Here is a 19,740-nt window from a genome sequence, read left to right as displayed (position 1 = left end):
AGCACAGCAGTCCTTGAAATCTTCAGCCTGAAGACGGACTTCGGTGGGACACTACTTGAACTTCCAGGAACTGGGATGGCAGAGTGATCAGTAAGTGCTCTCTCCTCCCCCCTGATGACCATGAGGGAACCATAAAATTCTTCCCCAGATTAATCCTGGATCAGCGGGAACAGCAGAAGGGGGCGGGTGGTCTCATAACACCAGAGGCTGGAAAAGTGGCAAAGGGGGATTCTTCCTACGGTGGCGGAGACGGCTGGAGGGACAGACGACCCAGGGCAGAGAAAATTTGCACAGAGACCCAGGCAAGCCTCAGAGCCAGGAGACGAGCCCCAGGAGGGGCGGGAACACGCGTTAGCTTCTAGGCGTGCCCCAGCCCTCCAGGGGAAAAGGGAAGACAATAGGGAAGCTGGGATCACCATCCCCTGACCTTGCCTTTGCCTCAAGTCAGCTGAGGAGATATCCTGAGACCAGACCACCCCTCCCACACACCTAACAATCTAACCCCAGGGTTGATCGGGGAAACAAAAAACAAAAGCCTGCTTTTAGCCCAGACACACATCAGCTCAACTTAAAGATCTGTACCTTCTGACTGAAAGAACCAAAAACTACAACACTCAGCCAACATCATGAATCGGAAAAAGCAGACGAAAAGTGAAAAAACCATAGAATCTTTCTATGGGGATAAGGACCAAAACACAAACACCAAAGAGGTTAGAGCTGAGACTGTACTTCCATCTGAAACCTCAGATGGGACTATGAATTTCTCGCAAGCACAACTAGATTACCTGGAACGTCTGAAGAAGGATATAAAAGAAAAACTGGCCAATGATTTTAAAACTATAAAAAAAGAATTCACTGATGAGAACATCACCCTGAAAAAGAAAATTGAAGAAATGGAAAAGGAAGTTCAAAAATTAACTGGAGAGAATAATTCCCTAAAAGGAAGAGCTAATCAAATGGAAAAGGAAACCCAAAACCTAATTGGGAAAATTGATCAGATGGAAAAGGAAACCCAAAACCTAACTGGCAAAATTGGTCGAATGGAAAAAGAAGTACAAAAATTAAATGGAGAAAATAGCTCCTTAAAGGGAAAAATTGGTCAGATGGAAAAGGAGATGGAAAAGCTAACTGAAGAAAACACTACGATGAAGATTAGAATTGGGCAAGTAGAAACTAATGACTCAAAGAGGCAACAAGAATCAGTCAAACAAAATCTAAAGAATGAAAAGATAGAAGAAAATGTAAAATATTTAATTGGAAAAACAACTGACCTGGAAAATAGATCCAGGAGAGAAAATCTAAGAATTATTGGCCTGCCAGAAACCCATGATGAAGAAAAGAGTCTGGACAATATCTTCCAGGAAATCATCAAGGAAAACTGTCCAGAAGTACTAGACTCAGAGGGCAAAATAGTCATCGAAAGAATCCACCGTTCCCCTCCCAAAAGGGATCCCAAACTCAAAACCCCAAGAAATATAGTTGCCAAATTCCAGAGCTATCAAGTGAAGGAGAAAATACTACAAGCAGCCAGAAAGAAACAATTCAAATATCAAGGACACACAGTCAGGATCACACAGGACCTTGCAGCTTCTACATTAAAAGATCGAAAGAATTGGAACCCAATATTCCGTAAGGCAAAGGAGTTGGGACTTCAACCGAGGATCAACTACCCAGCAAAGTTCAGCATAACATTTCAGGCAAGGAGAAAGTCATTCAATGAAATAAGGGATTTCCAGAGCTTCCTGACCAAAACACCAGAACTCAATAGACAATTTGATCTTCAAATGCAGGTCTCCAGAGAATCATAAAAAGGTAAACAGAGGGGAAAAAACAAAAACAAAAACTTGCTACTCAATTAGGGCAAACTGTTTACCTCCCTATAAGGGAAGATGATACCTGTTAATCTTGAGAACTGTGCAGCTATTATGATAAAAGGGATATATGTAGAGGGAACGGGCATAAAGTAAATGATGTCATGTCAAAAATATGATTTAAATATGAGAAGGGATTGTAATAGGAGGTGTGGAAAGGGGGAAGCAGAAAATGGCAAATTATATCACAGGAAGAAGTACAAAACTATAGTAGAGGGAAGGAGGGGAGGGAGATGAGCATTGTTTGAGAGGTACTCTCATCTGATTTGTTCAAACGAGAGAACAATAATCTTAAGTAGATAATCCTAACTAGCTCTATAGGTAGTAGGAGGGGAAGGGGGAAGAAAGGGGAGGGTGGCTAAAAGGGAGGAAAGAAGCAATAAGAGTAAAGGGGAGTAAAAGGGAGGGGGACTAAAAGAAGGAGGGGAAGGCTGCAGGAGGAGGGGGAGAAAAGTGAATACTATTGAGGAGGGGAAGGGAGACGGGAGAGCTAAAAGCACAAATGGTGGGAAAGAGGTTGGAGGGAAATACACAGATTGTAATCATAACTGTGAATGTGAATGGAATGAACTCTCCCATAAAACAGAGACGGATAGCAGAATGGATTAAAAGCCATAATCCAACAATATGCTGCTTACAAGAAACACATTTGAAATGGGGGGATACACATAGGATAAAGGTCAAAGGATGGAGCAGAATATATCGTGCTTCAGCTCATGTAAGAAAGGCAGGAGTAGCAATCCTAATCTCAGACAAAGCAAAAGCAGAAATAGATCTAATCAAAAGGGATAAGGATGGAAACTATATCCTGCTAAAAGCCACCATAGACAATGAAGCAATATCATTACTAAACATGTATGCTCCAAGTGGTATAGCATCCAGATTCTTAGAGGAGAGGTTGGGGGAGTTGAAGGAAGAAATTGATAGCAAAACTATACTAGTGGGGGACCTCAACCTCCCCCTCTCTGAACTCGATAAATCCAACCTCAAAATAAACAAGAAAGAGGTTAAGGAGGTAAATAAAACTCTGGATAAGGTAGATATGATAGATCTTTGGAGAAAATTAAATGGGAATAGAAAGGAATATACTTTTTTCTCAGCGGTACATGGAACATTTACAAAAATTGACCATGTACTAGGACATAAAAATCTCACAATCCAGTGCAGAAAGGTAGAGATGATCAATGCATCCTTTTCAGATCATAATGCATTAAAAATTACATGTAATAAAAGGCCATGGAAAGAGAAACCAAAAATCAATTGGAAACTAAATAATCTAATTCTAAAGAAGGGTTGGGTTAAAGAAGAAATCATAGAAACAATCAACAATTTCATTCGAGAGAATGACAATAGTGAGACAACATACCAAAACTTATGGGATACTGCAAAAGCAGTTATTAGGGGAAGTTTTATATCTCTGAATGCTTACATAAATAAAATAGAGAAAGAGGAGATCAATGACTTAGGCTTGCAGTTGAAAAAGCTAGAAAAAGAACAAATTGAAAATCCCCAAGTAAATACCAAATTAGAAATACTGAAAACCAAAGGAGAGATTAATAAAATTGAAATAAAGAAAACTATTGAATTAATAAATAAAACCAATAGTTGGTTTTATGAAAAAACTAATAAAATTGATAAACCTTTGGTCAATCTGATTAAAAAAAAGAAAGAAGAAAACCAAATTACTAATATTAAAATTGAAAGGGGTGAACTCACCTCCAATGAGGAGGAAATTAAAACAATAACTAGAAACTACTTTGCCCAACTTTATGCCCACAAATTCGATAATCTAAACGAGATGGATGAATATTTTAAAAAATACAAATTGCCCAGATTAACAGAAGAGGAAGTTGAATACTTAAACAACCCCATCTCAGAAAAAGAAATTGAACAAGCCATCAATGAACTCCCTAGGAAAAAATCTCCAGGGCCAGATGGATTCACAACTGAATTCTATCAAACATTTAAAGAACGGTTAATTCCAATACTACATACACTATTTTTGAAAATTGGGGAAGAAGAAGTCCTCCCAAATTCTTTCTATGATACAAATATGGTTTTGATACCCAAACCAGGAAGAGACAAAACAGAGAAAGAAAATTATAGACCAATTTCCCTAATGAATATAGATGCAAAAATTTTAAATAAGATTCTAGGAAAACGAATACAGCATCTTATCACGAGATTAATACATTATGATCAGGTAGGATTCATACCAGGACTACAGGGCTGGTTCAATATTAGGAAAACTATTAGCATTATCGATCACATCAACAACAAAGCTAACAAAAACCACATGATTATCTCAATAGATGCAGAAAAAGCTTTTGACAAAATACAACATCCATTCCTACTAAAAACATTGGAGAATGTAGGAATAAAGGGAACTTTCCATAAAATAATAAGCAGTATCTATCTAAAACCTTCAGCAAGCATTATATGCAATGGGGATAAGCTAGATGCATTCCCAATAAGATCAGGGGTGAAACAAGGTTGTCCATTATCACCACTATTATTTAATATGGTACTAGAAATGTTAGCTGTAGCAATTAGACAAGATAAAGATATTCAAGGAATAAGAATAGCCAAAGAAGAAACTAAGTTATCACTCTTTGCAGATGATATGATGGTTTACCTAGAGAATCCCAGAGATTCAAGTAAAAAATTACTAGAATTAATAAACAACTTTGGCAAAGTTGCAGGGTACAAAATAAACCCACACAAATCTTCTGCATTCCTATATATTAGCAACAAAGTCCAACAGCAAGAGATAGAAAGAGAAATCCCATTTAAAGTTAGGGTAGACAGTATAAAATACTTAGGAGTCTACCTGCCAAAACAAACCCAGGGATTATATGAACACAATTACAAGACACTTTTTGCACAAATAAAGTCAGATTTAAGTAAGTGGAAAAACATTAGTTGCTCATGGGTAGGCCGTGCTAATATAATAAAAATGACAATTCTACCCAAATTAATATACTAATTAGTGCCATACCAATTAAACTATCAGACAATTACTTTCTAGAGCTGGACAAAATAATATCAAAATTCATTTGGAAAAACAAAAGGTCCAGAATATCAAAGGGACTAATGAAAAGAAATGCTTGGGAAGGTGGCCTAGCGCGACCAGACCTCAAACTGTACTATAAAGCAGCAATTATCAAAACCACTTGGTATTGGCTAAGAAACAGAGAGGTAGACAAGTGGAATAGACTTGGCACTCAAGATTCAGTAGGCAAGGAATATAGCAACCTTCTGTTTGATAAACCCAAGGACCCCAGCTTCTGGGATAAGAACTCATTGTTTGACAAAAATTGCTGGGAAAACTGGGTAACAGTGTGGCGGAAATTAGGCATAGACCCATACCTGACACCGTACACAAGAATAAAGTCCAAATGGGTACATGATTTAGGTATAAAGATTGATACCATGAATAAACTGGAGAAGCAAGGAATAGTGTATTTATCAGATCTATGGAGAAGGGAAGAATTCTTTACTAAAGGAGAGATAGAATGCATTATGAAATGCAAAATGGATAACTTTGATTACATTAAACTGAGAAGTTTTTGCACAACCAAACCCAATGCAACCAAAATCCGGAGGGATGTAGTAAATTGGGAAAGAATTTTTACAGCTAAGCTCGGGGATAAAGGCCTCATTTCTAGAATATATAGAGAACTGATCCAAATGTATAATCATACAAGTCATTCCCCAATTGATAAATGGTCAAAGGATATGAACAGGCAATTTTCAGAGGAAGAAATTAAAGCTATCTATAATCATATGAAAAAATGCTCTAAGTCACTATTGGTTAGAGAGATGCAAATCAAAACAACTCTGAGGTACCACATCACACCTATAAGATTGGCAAACATGACAGAACAAGAAAATGATAAATGCTGGAGAGGATGTGGGAAAGTTGGAACACTAATTCATTGTTGGTGGAGCTGCGAGCGCATCCAACCATTCTGGAGAGCAATTTGGAACTATGCCCAAAGGGCTACAAAAATGTGCATACCCTTTGACCCAGCAATATCGCTACTGGGACTATATCCCCAAGAGATCATAAAAGTGGGAAAGGGTCCCACATGTACAAAAATATTTATAGCAGCACTCTATGTAGTTGCCAAAAACTGGAAGTCAAGGGGATGTCACTCAATTAGGGAATGGCTGAATAAATTATGGTATATGAATGTAATGGAGTACTATTGTGCCATAAGAAATGATGAACAAGAAGACTTCAGAGAGGCCTGGAAGGACTTATATGACCTGATGCTGAGTGAAAGGAGCAGAACCAGGAGAACTTTATGCACAGCAACAACCACAGTGTGTGAGAGTTTTTTCTGGTAGACTTAGATTTTTGTAATAACACAAGAACTTCTTACCAAAAAAAAAAAAAAAATCCCAATGGAGGATCTCAAGGCAAAATGCCTTCCACACTCAGAGAGAGAAATATGGAAGTCACTCACATATTGTAGCAGATCATGTTTGTGTATGTGTATGTGTTTGTGTATCATGTTCTGATTTGTTATACGATTTCTTTCATTTATCTTAGTCTGACTACATAGCATGACTATAGTGAAAATATACTCAATAGGAAAGTATATGTAGAATCTATACAGAATTGTATGCAGTCGTGGGGAGGGAGGGGGGTAGTGGGGAGTAGGTGGGGAGGGATAAAATCGCAATTGTATGGCAGTGATTGTTAAACATTACAAAATAAAAAAAAAGAAGAAGAAAAAGAGGAAAAAAAAAAAACTTCTGGATTTTATGTAGAATCTCTATTTTCTTCTGTAATATACCAAGGTTAAGACTTCATGAGACCTTCATTACTTTGCTATCTATAGATGGTATTTTTTAAAAGTGATAAAAAATTAAGAATCAAAACTGCAGTGCAAATTAGTCCAACCATTCTGGGGAACAATTTGAAATTACATGAAAGGCTATAAAACTGTTCATACTATTTAATCCAACAATACCACTACTAGATCTGTATCCCAAAGAGATGAAAGAAATGGGAAAAGGACCTATTTGAACAAAAATATTTATAGTAACTTTTTTATGGTGACAAAGAATTGGAAATTGAAGGGATATCTGTCGTTTGGGGAGTGGCTAAACAAGCTGTTGCATATGATTGTGATAGAATGCTATTGTTTTATAAGATAGAACTAGCAGAATGGTTTCATAAAAACTTGGGAAGGCATATGAATTCATGCAGAGTGAAGTAAGCATAATCCGAACACTGTATGCAATAGCAGCAACACATGAAGCATGATCAGCTATGAAAGGTTTAGCTACTCTGATCAAGGCAATGACCCAAAACAATTCCAAGGGACCAATGATGAAAAATGCTGTCCACCTCCCGAGAGAGAAGTGATGAACTTGAATTCTCAATGAATGTTGAAGCATATGTTTTTACTTCTTTATTTTTATGGTTTTATTCTGTATATGTTGTCTTTTACAGCATGTCTAATATCAAAATGTATTTCATAACTTCGCATTTATAATCAATATCAAATGTTTGCCTACTCAAAGAGTGGAGAGGAACGGGAGGAAAGGAGAGAATTTGGAATTCACTATTTTTAAAAATTAATATTTAAAAATTTAAAATGCAATTGGGAAAAATTTAATGAAATAAACTAGTTTTAAAGTCAAAATTATTTAGTATTTGGAAAAAAAGAACCAAAACTCTTGGACTATCACACAAGAGAAGCAAAAAATGATAGAGGACAAGACACTATCTCCAATCCTCATAACCTCTGAAACTTTTCTTAATAGAAATTGTGTGCAAGAGATGAAGGAAATTTATCTATTTCCATGATTTTAGAACAAAACAAACCCTAACAAGATTCCAAAAAACCAAACACAATGAACTAATAGCATGGAAAACTAATCCCTCACCTTTATCTCACTCAACACCCCCTCCATAAGCCACCATGCTCTGGAAGGACTGTACAAATGTATACATAGAGTTGCAGTGGTACTTCTATCTTCCTCCCTCCCACCCCCTTGTATCATGGCAAAACAAAAGACAGAAACTTGGACTGACCAAAGCTGCCCCAGTGCTCAATTAAAGTAATGAGAAACCAAGAGAACTGAGGCAAGATGCCAGTATATGTGGAGAACCAAAAGACCTGACAGAAAGAGCCCCAGCACCGTATTTGGGCCATTTCTGTCCCCTCAGAAATCATTTCAAAAAAAAGAAAAACTGAGGCTGACTAGTTTCCCACCTTTAGAGGAAATTGTGATATCTTTGAGGTTCATACTTTAGGGTAATATCTGTTAAAGTGGAAAAGTCAGAAAGTGAAGATTATGAGAAAAATATGAAGAAAAGAGATTGAATATGTCACCTCTATCAGGGGGAAGAAAACTCAGTTACAGATCTTGATCATAAGCAAATATACTGACAGAGAATATATTAATAACAGAAGGAAATACAGTCTCTAGATCAGCTAAATCAGTCCAGATATGTGTGAATAAATACTGAAGACAAAGCAAAAATGAACACCTGATGAGATAGAAGATTCCATGGATTCCCAAGAAAACATAGAACTATAAAAAAAACTGATAGTTTAAATGAGAAAAAAATGAAGTAGCATTTGTATCTTGCATAGTAGAAAGAACAAGCAAAAGAAAAAATACACTTTAGTATATAGTAGTAAAAATCAGGAAATAAAAAAAGAAAAAATTGACTGAGAAAACAAATACACAAACATGAAGGACAATCTAGAAGAAGAGATTCCAAAAACAATAACACTGCAAAAATATCAATTCCATGTAAGAAAAACATTGATATGTTAAGACTCAGCTCAAATCCCAGCTTCTATAAGTTCCGTCAAATGTTCCATCTTCTCCTTTAGTTCATTTGTAAAGTGGGGGAGATTACTTGTTCTCTTTACCTCATAGTATTGTTCTAAGGACATACTTTGTAAACATTGCAGTGGCTTATAAATGTGAAATATAACTATTTATATTATAGTATTGGGTAATTTTTAGAAGCATTTATTTTTTCTCTCCCTTCCCTTTCTTATCCCATTAAACATAAAAAAAAATGCTTTCATAAAAACATGCAGTTAAGCAAAATAAATTCAAATATTAATCATTTCCAAAAATGTATGGATCATTTCACATTTTAAGTACATCATCACACTGACAGATGTGACTAGCAGTCTTTTTACTTGGTCCTATAGAATCATGGTTTGTTATTAACTGATCATAATTCTAGTCTTTTAAAATCATAGTATCTTAAATAATGTTGTCACTGAGTAAGTCGTCCTCAATAGATCTTCACATGTTTCTTTACGTTATTTCAGAGAGGTCTTCTCAGTTTTTTCTGAATTAGTCTGTCACCATTTCTTATGGTACAATAATGTTCCATGACTTATCTGATATTCCATTGCTTATCCATTCTCCAGTTAGTGGACACTTCCTTAGTTTCCAATTTTACTACTTAGAAAAAATCTGCTATAAATATTTTTGTACATCTGAATCCCTTTCCTTTTTCTTTGATCGCTTTATTGTATGGGTCTAATATTGTCATTACAGGGGATATGTGCAGTTTAATAACTTTGAGTAACTCTTCCAAATCGCTTTCCAAGAATTATTGTAACAGCTCACATCTCTGCTAGTGCATTAGTGTCTGTTTTCCCTTCATTATCCCTAGTATTTTTCACTTTCCTCTTTTGTCTTCTTTGCCAGACCTATGGAGTGAAAATAAAATTTGCCTTATTTTGAATTCCTTTCATTATTAGTGATTTGAAGCATTTTTTCCAGTGATTCTTCATAGCTTGGAAATGAGTAAATTTCAAAATGCTTTCCTTGGAATCTAAGACCTCCTAAAATCTCTTCCCATTCCACTTTTCCAGCCTTATCTCATATTAATCTCTTCAGGCAGTTGATTCTATAGCCAAACCAGTCTCTGGCTTGTAAGTAGCCCTGCATTTTTCCAGCTCTATAACTTTGCTTATACTGCCTCAAATGTTCTCTTTCATGGCTTACCTCTTATTAATTTTTTTTAAATCAAAGCCCCACATCTACCGCAAAACTCAACCTGATTCCTTTAGCAGGTAAAAACATTTTATTCTCAATCTGCATGTAGTACTTCATTTTAAACATGACTAAAGCAAGTGTCATATCTCTATTATGTACAACACACAAGGGAAGGATGATGTCTTAAATTAATGGTGTTAACTAATTCAGGATCTAACATAATGTTCTATAGACAAACAGGTAATTAAATAATGTTGATTATTGAATTAAGTTGAATAGTGTAGTTTTCACAAGAAGTGCTACCATGGAGCACGTGGTTCGGGGGTCTTTTTACTTTTTTTTTCCCTTTCTGTTTAATAGGGGGCAGAATTAAACTCTGAGACCAGGACCTGTACCTGTGTTCATATCCTCACTCACACAATATTATAAGGATTTATTCATACAGGGGAAATTTAGTGAGACTTGGGATCAAAATTTAGGGTTCTGCTTGAAACATATATAATCATTCATAAAACTAAATAGTGGTTGAAAAGACTTCTGGGAGGTATTCCAAAACACACACACACACACACACACACACACACACACACACACACACAAACTAGAATCTGAACATGCTAGCTAGTTTAAATAGCACAAAACCTTCATGGCCTTCCCTCTGTGTACACCCTGATCCCAAATAATGACATAACTACAAACAATAACAATGAAATAATTTATTAAAAGAGAACAGGCTAAAAAAAATACCAACACCAATGGTGGATAGGAAAAGGGACATAATTTGTTTCTTTGTTTGTTTTTATCTCTGCTTAACAGATAGCAGGAAAGAAAAAGTAAACAAGTCCCTCAAACCATTGTACTTTCCAGCCAGAAGAGGATGAAAACCCACTATTGGATCAGACCCTTCTGCATACGACTTGTGGAGACTATAATGCTATTTTATTTTGTTTTGATGAAAAGAGCAACCTTAGCTGTTTATTAAACTGTTAAACAATGTCTATGATGTTTCCCATCTTCTTGCTCCGATGTGCAAAAACAGCTGCTTCTCGCTATTCTTCCATTGCCCCTTAATCTTCATGTCATACCAGATTTCCCCTCTACACAGCAAGATAGACAGAATGCTGCTTGAGGGAGCTCTCTCATTGGTTAATGTATGCTTGAAGGAGGGAGCTACATTTCAAATGTAAAAAGGTTTACCTAACTTCCATTTTAAATGAAAGAAATATAGTAATAAAATTGTTTTATATTCTTTTATTTTGTCAAAGGGGAAAGATTCAGTAGATACCAGACCCAACCATATATAATCAGATAGACCATAAGTACTTTCAGTTAGGAATAAAATATTAAGACATCTGTTTATGTTTTTTCTTCATATTGACCAATTATAAAAAGAAACATTCAAAATGCCCATAAAAATGTGGCCTTTTATTATAAACTTCTGGCACTTCATTCACATCAATATGCCTATGTCTACAAGAAGAATGTATGGATTTTTTATCCCCAAGTTATCTTTTATATACTTTGTTGAGATTGTGTATGTGAATGACTAGATCATTTGTTCAGCACTGTGAGGGCAAGAAAAGTAGGATCTTTTCCCATTTTTATTTATACCAAGAAATATAATTCCTCTGAATGATGTGATTATGGAGGATCTTTCCCACCCATTATTGGGCCTGGGAAGATTTGTAGTAAAGTCCATGCCTTTTGTTACTGAGTCACTGTTTCTCAAGGGATGTGAGGTCCTCTGGCTCTAAAATGTGTATAAAGACTCTGAGGTGTGGTTTTATTTTGGGGTTTAGTTTTTGGAAGAAGGTTTGTGTGCCAAATGAGACTCTGGGAAGCCACTAAGCAGCCCCCTGGCTTTGAAAACCCAGATGTCCCCTGTCTAGTAAAGATGTTTGTATGTTACTGGTCAGGCAATTTGGAAGCACTGTCTGTTGAGTTTTGATTTCTCTGAAATTTTGATTTTGATTTTCTCTGACACCTGTGCTTATTAAAGTGATTATTAACCTCTCAAAAGTTGCTTTTCCTTTTATCAATGAAGATTTAAGAACCTGTGACAGGCCCTTCTGTGTGTGTCAGGCTGCTTACTGATACAAGCACATAGCACCAAAGCAATTTAATATATATTTTAGTACCCTGAATAGAGCACGTAACATGTTGCTGACTTCTAGAGCAAGAAATTATAACTCTCTTAGTCATCCATTTCTTTTTGTAAATATTAACAATAATTGACAACTTTTCTTTTTATATTATCTTCATATAAAAAAATGCCATTCCTACATCCGATATCTAACAAGTACGTTCTTATAATGAAACATAAAAAAGAAAGAGGAAAAAAAGAGCTTAGCATGACTAATGATCATATCCTCTGAGAACGAGTTTATTCAGTGTTCCATAACAATCATGACTGCAAAGAAAAAAGTGAAATTTTTTATCTATTCTTCAGAGCCAAGCTTCATCATAATTACACATAGATGAGTTTTGTTTTTTAGTTCTTTCCATTTCCTCTGTAGTAGACATTGTGTGTTTTGATTTCCTAATTCTACTTATTCTCTTTTCATTCTGCATTAGTTCATATAAATCTTCCCATGATCCTTTCAATTCTTCATATTCACTTTGGGAATATTCTCGTCAGTCAGTCAGTAAGCATTTATTAAGTGTCTACTAATTTTTAGACACTGAGGCAAAAAGGCAAATGTCATTCCCTATTCTCAAGGAACTTACAGTCTAATGAGGAAAATACATTCAAAAAAGAACTTTGCAAGATAAATTGGAGATAATTAATAGAGCAAAATATACCAGCATAAAAGAGAATCAGGAAAGGTTTTTCATAGAAGATGAAATTTTCCCTGGAACTTGAAAGAAGGGGGTGAAACTACAATGTGGAGATGAGAAAAGAGAGAATTGCAAGCACAAGGAATGGTCATTGAAAATATCCTGAGTTTGGACACAGAGCATTGTGTGTTTAGAAAAGCACAGAGACTGGTGTGATAGTCCTTTCCAGCACATGGTGGTGGAGAGAAAGGAGTAAGGTGTAAGAAGAAAAGGAATGGGGGTGGGGGTGCAAGTTGTGAATGGTTTTGAATGATAAATAAGGAATTTATATTTGATCCTGGAGATGGTAGGGAGCCACCAGAATTTATTGAATGGAAGGGGAGGTACTATGGTAAGACTCTTTCGTCCCTGAGTAATCTTGGAAAAGTCTTTCAGTGCTTTCAAAAATGTTTTGTCTCCAGCAAAGATTGCTCTCCAGATTATATAGAAGGTCAGTTAGATCACTAGCACATGTATCAGGAATAGATCCTGCGGAGGGAAACCAGCATGGGACCAGAACTCAATGGGAAGCAATATTGGATAGTGGGGTATAGTGGGGTACAGCCTCTAGTTGGCATAGTAGATAGAGTGAGGGCTCCAGAGTCAGGAGGACCTGAATCCAAATTCAGCCTCAGACACTTACTAGCTATGTGACCCTGGACATGTTACTTAAGTTAGTTTGCCTCAGTTTCCTTTTCTATAAAATGAGTTGGCAAAGGAAATGACAAGCCTCTCCTGTATCTTTGTCAAAAAATAAATGGGTCATGAAGGGTCAGACATGGCTGAAACAATTCAACAACAGCATTGCATAGTAAGAGATAATTGACTCAGGAGTTAAAGGAACTAGGTTCAAGTCACACATATGACAATAATTCCCCATGTAAACTTAGATTAGGTATTTAACTTCTCTTGGTGTCAGTTTCTTCATTAGCAAAATTAAAGGACCAGATGACATGGTACTTCAAAAGAGGGAGAAATTACAGATAATAAATGAGAACTGAAAGAATGTTGATGACTACTTACGCATATGCCAACTTCATAAAAGCATGTCCTTTATCTTCATCTTTATGTGAATGAATTATACAAGTATCAAGAGTGTCAGTGATTTAAATATGAGAAATAAATGTGTAGACTTTCACAAATCATTTTTAAAGCAGGCAACAGCTTTATGGTCACATTATTTATTGAAAGTTGAACAGAATGCATAATTTCACTGAGCTTGGTATTTGTTGATAACAAAAAGAACATTGGAGTAGGTATAGTAGAATGCTAACTTAATAGCTTTTTGTCAATAAGAAGTCTTTCATGCTTAGTTTAAGAACATATATTATTTTTTGATAAATGCAACTATACAGAGAAGTCCTTTAATGACTTCTAAAATGAGGAATGATAAAGGAAGACAAATGGAAGTAATTGAGATTCTTCAGAGGCTCCTGTTTGTTTATAATATGGACTGCTTATATCAAACTCCCAACCATTGTCATCCTCTTAAGCTATCCATGATGTCAAAATAGTGATGACCTTACTATTCTGGGGCTCCTCTTCCTCAACTGTAGAATGAGTGATTAAAACTGGATTCTTTCTAAGTTCCCTTTCACCTTTAAATGTATAATCCCATTTCTTTTAAAGTTGTTTGAATTGATATCTAAAAGAAGAGGGATTAGGATCCTTCTAAAGAAAATTTGGGAAGGATTTGGGTTTTGTTATTATTGTTGAAGGTGTTGGCACAGTATACTTTTGAAAAGTATATTTCACTTGAATAGTAGAGAATAAAACCAATCATTTGACACATATTAAGTAAGTACCCACTATGCATCAGGGACTAGGCTTGGTACTAGAGAGAAAAAAATGAAGTAGTCTTTTGCTTTAAGGACTCTAATAGAGGAGGACATTTGTTGTTCAATAACTTCGGTTGTGCTTGACTCTTTGTGAAAGAGTCAAACCGCATCTGAGGCTTTCTTGGCAAATATACTGGGATGAGTTGCCATTTCTTTTTCCAGTTCATTTTATGGATGAGGAAACTGAGACAAAATGGGTTTAATGACTTGCTTAGGGTCACACAGTTAATTTCTGAGACCAGATTTGAATTCATGCTTTCCTGACTCCAGGCCTGGCACTCTATTCACTGTACCTCCTAGCTGCCTGAAAAAAGTGTACATGTGTGTGTGTGTGTATGTGTGTGTAAATGTATATGTACATACATATGTATGCATTGTTCATGCATTGTGCATTGTGCATGTATATGTATGTGTATACATATATGTATATGTAGTATATATGTATATACACAACATGCATATATACACATATGTGTATATATCTTTTTATACATACCTGTTTATTAATATATATATATGCAATAATATAGACAAAATAAATAAATCGGGTTTGGGGGTGAAAGTCTATCAGAAAAGATACTTGAACTGAACTTTGAAGGAAATGAAAGATTCTAACAGGTATAATTTAAGGAGGAGGTACATGCCAGTCATGGGAGGATAGTTTGTGCAAAAAGAAAATGAGAAGTATAATGATGATGGAGAGAAGGGGAGGAAGAAGCTTGTGGGATCTGGAGAGAGGTTGATGAGAGGTAATGGGTCTGTCAACCAAAATATTCCATTCCCTTAGTCTTTCCTTATTCTTCTTTTCCTCCCCCAGTCCACCCTCCATTTGTAGTGATTCACAAGTATCACTCCAAATATCAGCTTTGAAGACACGGGTATGCGCTCTGATAAGCTTCTGTTTCTTAACTGAGCAGCAGTGTTGGGAACTGGATATTTAGAAACTAATATTCTTGTAGGAAAACGTTGCTTTTCCATTGTCAATGTGTGAGCAAATAATTGTATTTCATTGTCATTATTCAGAGACAACCCACGGTGTTTGTTCTAAAGTTTATGATTCTGTAATATTACTCTTACAGGCAAACCTCATGTTTTTATTCTTGAATGAAATTAATTTATTCAAGTCTTATGCTCTTTAAACATCACTTCAAAACCTTAAAATCTAATGCTTTTTAAAGTAAGAGGATTCTGATAGGAATATAAAGAGTTGAACAGGGTATTATTAATAGAAATATATTATTACAAATATAAATATAAAAATTATTGTTATAAATATAATATTTATAGAAATATATTATTACAAATATAAATATAAAAATTATTGTTATAAATATAATATTAATAGAAATATAAAATATAAATATGAATGTAATGACACAAATTGAGTCAATGTGATTCGTGTCAGTGATATTTTTACCAGTGCTTCCAATTGATTTTTTAATTTGTCTATCCAATGGTTGCTATCTTCTCAGATTCTACAATGCAACTACTCAAAACTCCAATTATGTAATGACTAAAAAACACAGAAAAATTAGAACATTAATCCACAAAAGTCATATGATTGGTTTTATGAAGTTTGTCTAGATATCATATTATGCACTGAATGGAGTATCATAAAATTTTCCAAAATTCGTAATACAAAATAGAATTGTAACACACAGGCTCCGTGAGTATGTGTGTGTCCACAGACATTTATAGTATGCTTAATGGGTTTAGATGTCCTACCTGAATAATTTAAGAATTCATGATTTCCGGAATGTGAATTTCATTTCTAGCAATGCAGATTAAGACCCTTCTATAATTGAGTATACAGTCCTCCGTAGCTGCTGTTGGCTGAAATATTTATCATCTGCGGTCAGCTTGTTGATGATCCACTCTAACATACTGCCTCTCAACCTTGGAATGCAAATGTGAGAAAGATTAGCATGCAAATTGCAAGTACTTAACCGGAATTCAAAGTGAGGTTTTCATTATATGGTAATTCTTCAAGATAAATAATTTATTACAACTATATTAAAGTAAAAATGGAACTTGGAGAACAATGAAAAACCTAATTTCCTCACAGTAGTAGCTATGACTATCTAACAAATATTTTATAATCAATGCATTCATTCTATTATTATAATTTAAGTAAGTAAAAGCAGTATCACTGTAGCTGCCTTCTATGAGTTATAAATGAAGCAGTTTAAGCAGATTCATAAAATGAAGTACCCAATTAACAAATCCTCTTAGAACAAACCTTCTTTCATTTAAGAGAGTAAAGGGAATTCGGTTCTCTCCATTGCTGAATAGGTGATGGTATCAGCAGAATGGAAGAAACCAAAAAAGAAGTCCTCTAACCAATATAGCCAAGATTAGAAAGAAAGCAGAAACCTGGCGGAAGAATTTTATATCAAGTTCTTCAGACAAATACCTCACTTCTCAATATATAGATAACTGAGGCCAATGTATGAGAATATGAGTCATTCCCCAATTGATAACCAACCAAACGATAAAAATAGGCATTTTTCAGAAGAAGAAATCAAAATTACCTTTTGTTCAGTCATGCAGTCATGACTGATTCTTTGTGACCTTTGGAACATACTATCCATTGGATTTTCTTGACAAAGATACTGAAATGGTTTGCCACTTTCCTCTCTGATGGATTAAAGCAGAGGTTAAATGATTTGTGCAAAAACTTGTCCGAGGACAGATTTGAACTCAGGTCTTTCTAACTCCAGGACTAATGTTTTATCTACTGAGTTATCCAGCTGAGCCCCAAACAAAATCCATCTTTAGTCACATGTAAAAATTCTCTAAAACACTAATTGATTAGAGAAATGCAAATTAAAACAACTCTGAAGTACAATCTCACACCATGAAATTGGTTAATATTCCAGAAATTGAAAATAACTAATGTTGGATGGAATGTGGAAAGTTAGTGGAGTTGTGAACTCATATAATTTGGAGCTATGCCCAAAGGGCTTTAAGACTGTATATACCCTTTAAACTAACAATACCTTCACTGGTCTATAGCTCAAAGAGATGAAAAGCGAGAAAGGACATATATGTACAAAAATATTTATAGCAGCTCTTCTTGACTTGGCAATAAATTGAATATTGAGTTGATGTCCATTAATTGGGGAATGATTGAACTAGTCATGGTATATGATTGTGATGGAATAGTATTGTACTATAATGAGCAGGATGCTTTCAGAAAAACCTGGGAAGAATTATATGAATTGATGCAAAGTAAAGTGAGCAACCCCAGAAGAATATTGTATACAGTAATATTAATATTATGTGATGATCATCTGTGACTGACTTAGTTATTCTCAGCAATACAATGATCCAAGGTAATTCCAAAGGACGTATGATTGCTATATACCTCCAGAGAAAGAACTGGTGGAATCTGAATACAGATAAAAATGTTGTTCCTATTTATTTTATTTTTTCTTGGGTTTTTTTAATCTTGGGTTTTTTATTTCTCTTGAGTCTCTTCTTTCATGACATGGCTAATATGGAAATATTTTTGCATGATGGCATACATATATTCTATATCAAATCACTTGCCTTCTTATGGAAGGGGAACGGGCAGGAGAGAATTTGGGGAATTTTTTAAAATAATAATTGCTATTACATGTAATTGGACAAAACAAAATATAAAAAAAAATTTAAAAGGGAGACTGACCCATGGCCTTAGTCTACTTGAGAGGAATACCAGGCTCTTTGTGCTCATAAGACTGCATTATCTTTGGATAAAGTAGTGATTGTTTAGACAGTGGTTACAGAGGCTTTTATCTCATAGGTTAAAAGATCATCTCCACACTGGAAGTGTTTCCTGTGGAGGTCAGGAAGCAAGACAGCCAAATCCCTCTCTCAATGAATGGAAAAGATGAAGTCTCCTCACAGAAGAAGAATAAGGAATTTTTTTTCAAAAAATTAAAAAGAAAAAAGAAAATACACATCCTGGAACAAAAAGTTTTGTTTTGTTCAAATCAACAAGCTGTATATGTAAGATGTATTCCTTTTGTTAATATATTATTATAGTTCTATTATTCTCAAATAATTCTACCATTTTTGAATTAATTTTACAATAATTATACACAGAGCCATATGTACTAACAGATTTCTAAGTATTACATCAATTCTACATTATCTGAAGTAGTCTAACAATCTCAGAATGCATTCACCTGGTAATATAAATGAAGATAAAAACTTGAACATGCAAGTATTGCTTGTAAGTATGGGCATAAACAAAAAGTTAGTCATTCATGCAATGAGAAATTTATGCAAAATAATTATGTACAACATAACCTAGGTGATATAATAAATGCAAAGAGATATGCAACTCACACCTGAAAGATATTTTTAATCTAATTGGATATATTGATGGTTGAATAATTTCTTGCCTTTTCTCAATCAATCAATTAAAACATTTACTATTTGCAAGGTACTATGTTAAGTTCTAGGAATAGAAAAAGAGGCAAAAGACAATTTGTGTCTTCAAGGTGCTTGCACTTTAATTAAGGAAACAATATACAAAGAAATATATACAGGAGAGTTGGGAGTGTCTCCTGTGGATGTTAAGAACCAGCTACGTGAGCGCGCACACGCACACACACACACACGCACACACACAAACTATATAAGGGTAAATAGGAAATAACCAACAAAAAGAAGGCACTAGAATTAAGAAGGCTTGAGAAAGCCTTCTTGTAAATGATAAGATTTTAGTTGGGACTTAAAGGAAATTGGTAATGTCAATAGATAGAACCGAGGAGGAAAAATATTGTAGGTATGGGAAACAGGCAGAGAATATGTCTAGAAGACTAGACAGAAAATCGTGTTCATGAAGCAGCGAGGGATTCAGTGTCACTAGGTCAAAGAATAAATGGCAGGGAGTTAGGCATACACAATAGAGAACATAAGAAAGATAATTTATATGATGAACAGGGAAGTCAGAAGGTGCAGAAGGGGATAATGAAGATAGATAAGGAATAGTCACCTAGCAAGAAAATACCACAAAGAACTGCTTTCTGGATATCTTAATATCATGCCTCTTCATTTCCAATGCTGTTTTCCAGCTCCTACCCTAGTCCATTTTCCAGTGAGACTTCACTAGCCTACTATGCCATTCTCTGTGGATATCTTCATTCTATGCTGCTGCCAGAATGTTATTCCTACCCAGGGACATTTTCTATCTTTAAGTAGATTTAAGTGCTGAGTACTGGATATAGAAA

General features: G+C 35.1%; 1 protein-coding gene across 1 annotated transcript in view; it reads left to right on the top strand.

Annotated features, from left to right (window-relative positions):
• DOK6 (docking protein 6) overlaps positions 1 to 19,740 on the top strand; it is a 663,764-nt gene that overhangs the window by 101,813 nt on the left and 542,211 nt on the right. The window lies entirely within an intron of this gene.

Source organism: Notamacropus eugenii, chromosome 4 (genome assembly GCF_028372415.1).
Source record: "Notamacropus eugenii isolate mMacEug1 chromosome 4, mMacEug1.pri_v2, whole genome shotgun sequence".
NCBI classification, from domain to species: domain Eukaryota; kingdom Metazoa; phylum Chordata; class Mammalia; order Diprotodontia; family Macropodidae; genus Notamacropus; species Notamacropus eugenii.
This window is presented reverse-complemented; position numbering and strand designations above follow the sequence as displayed.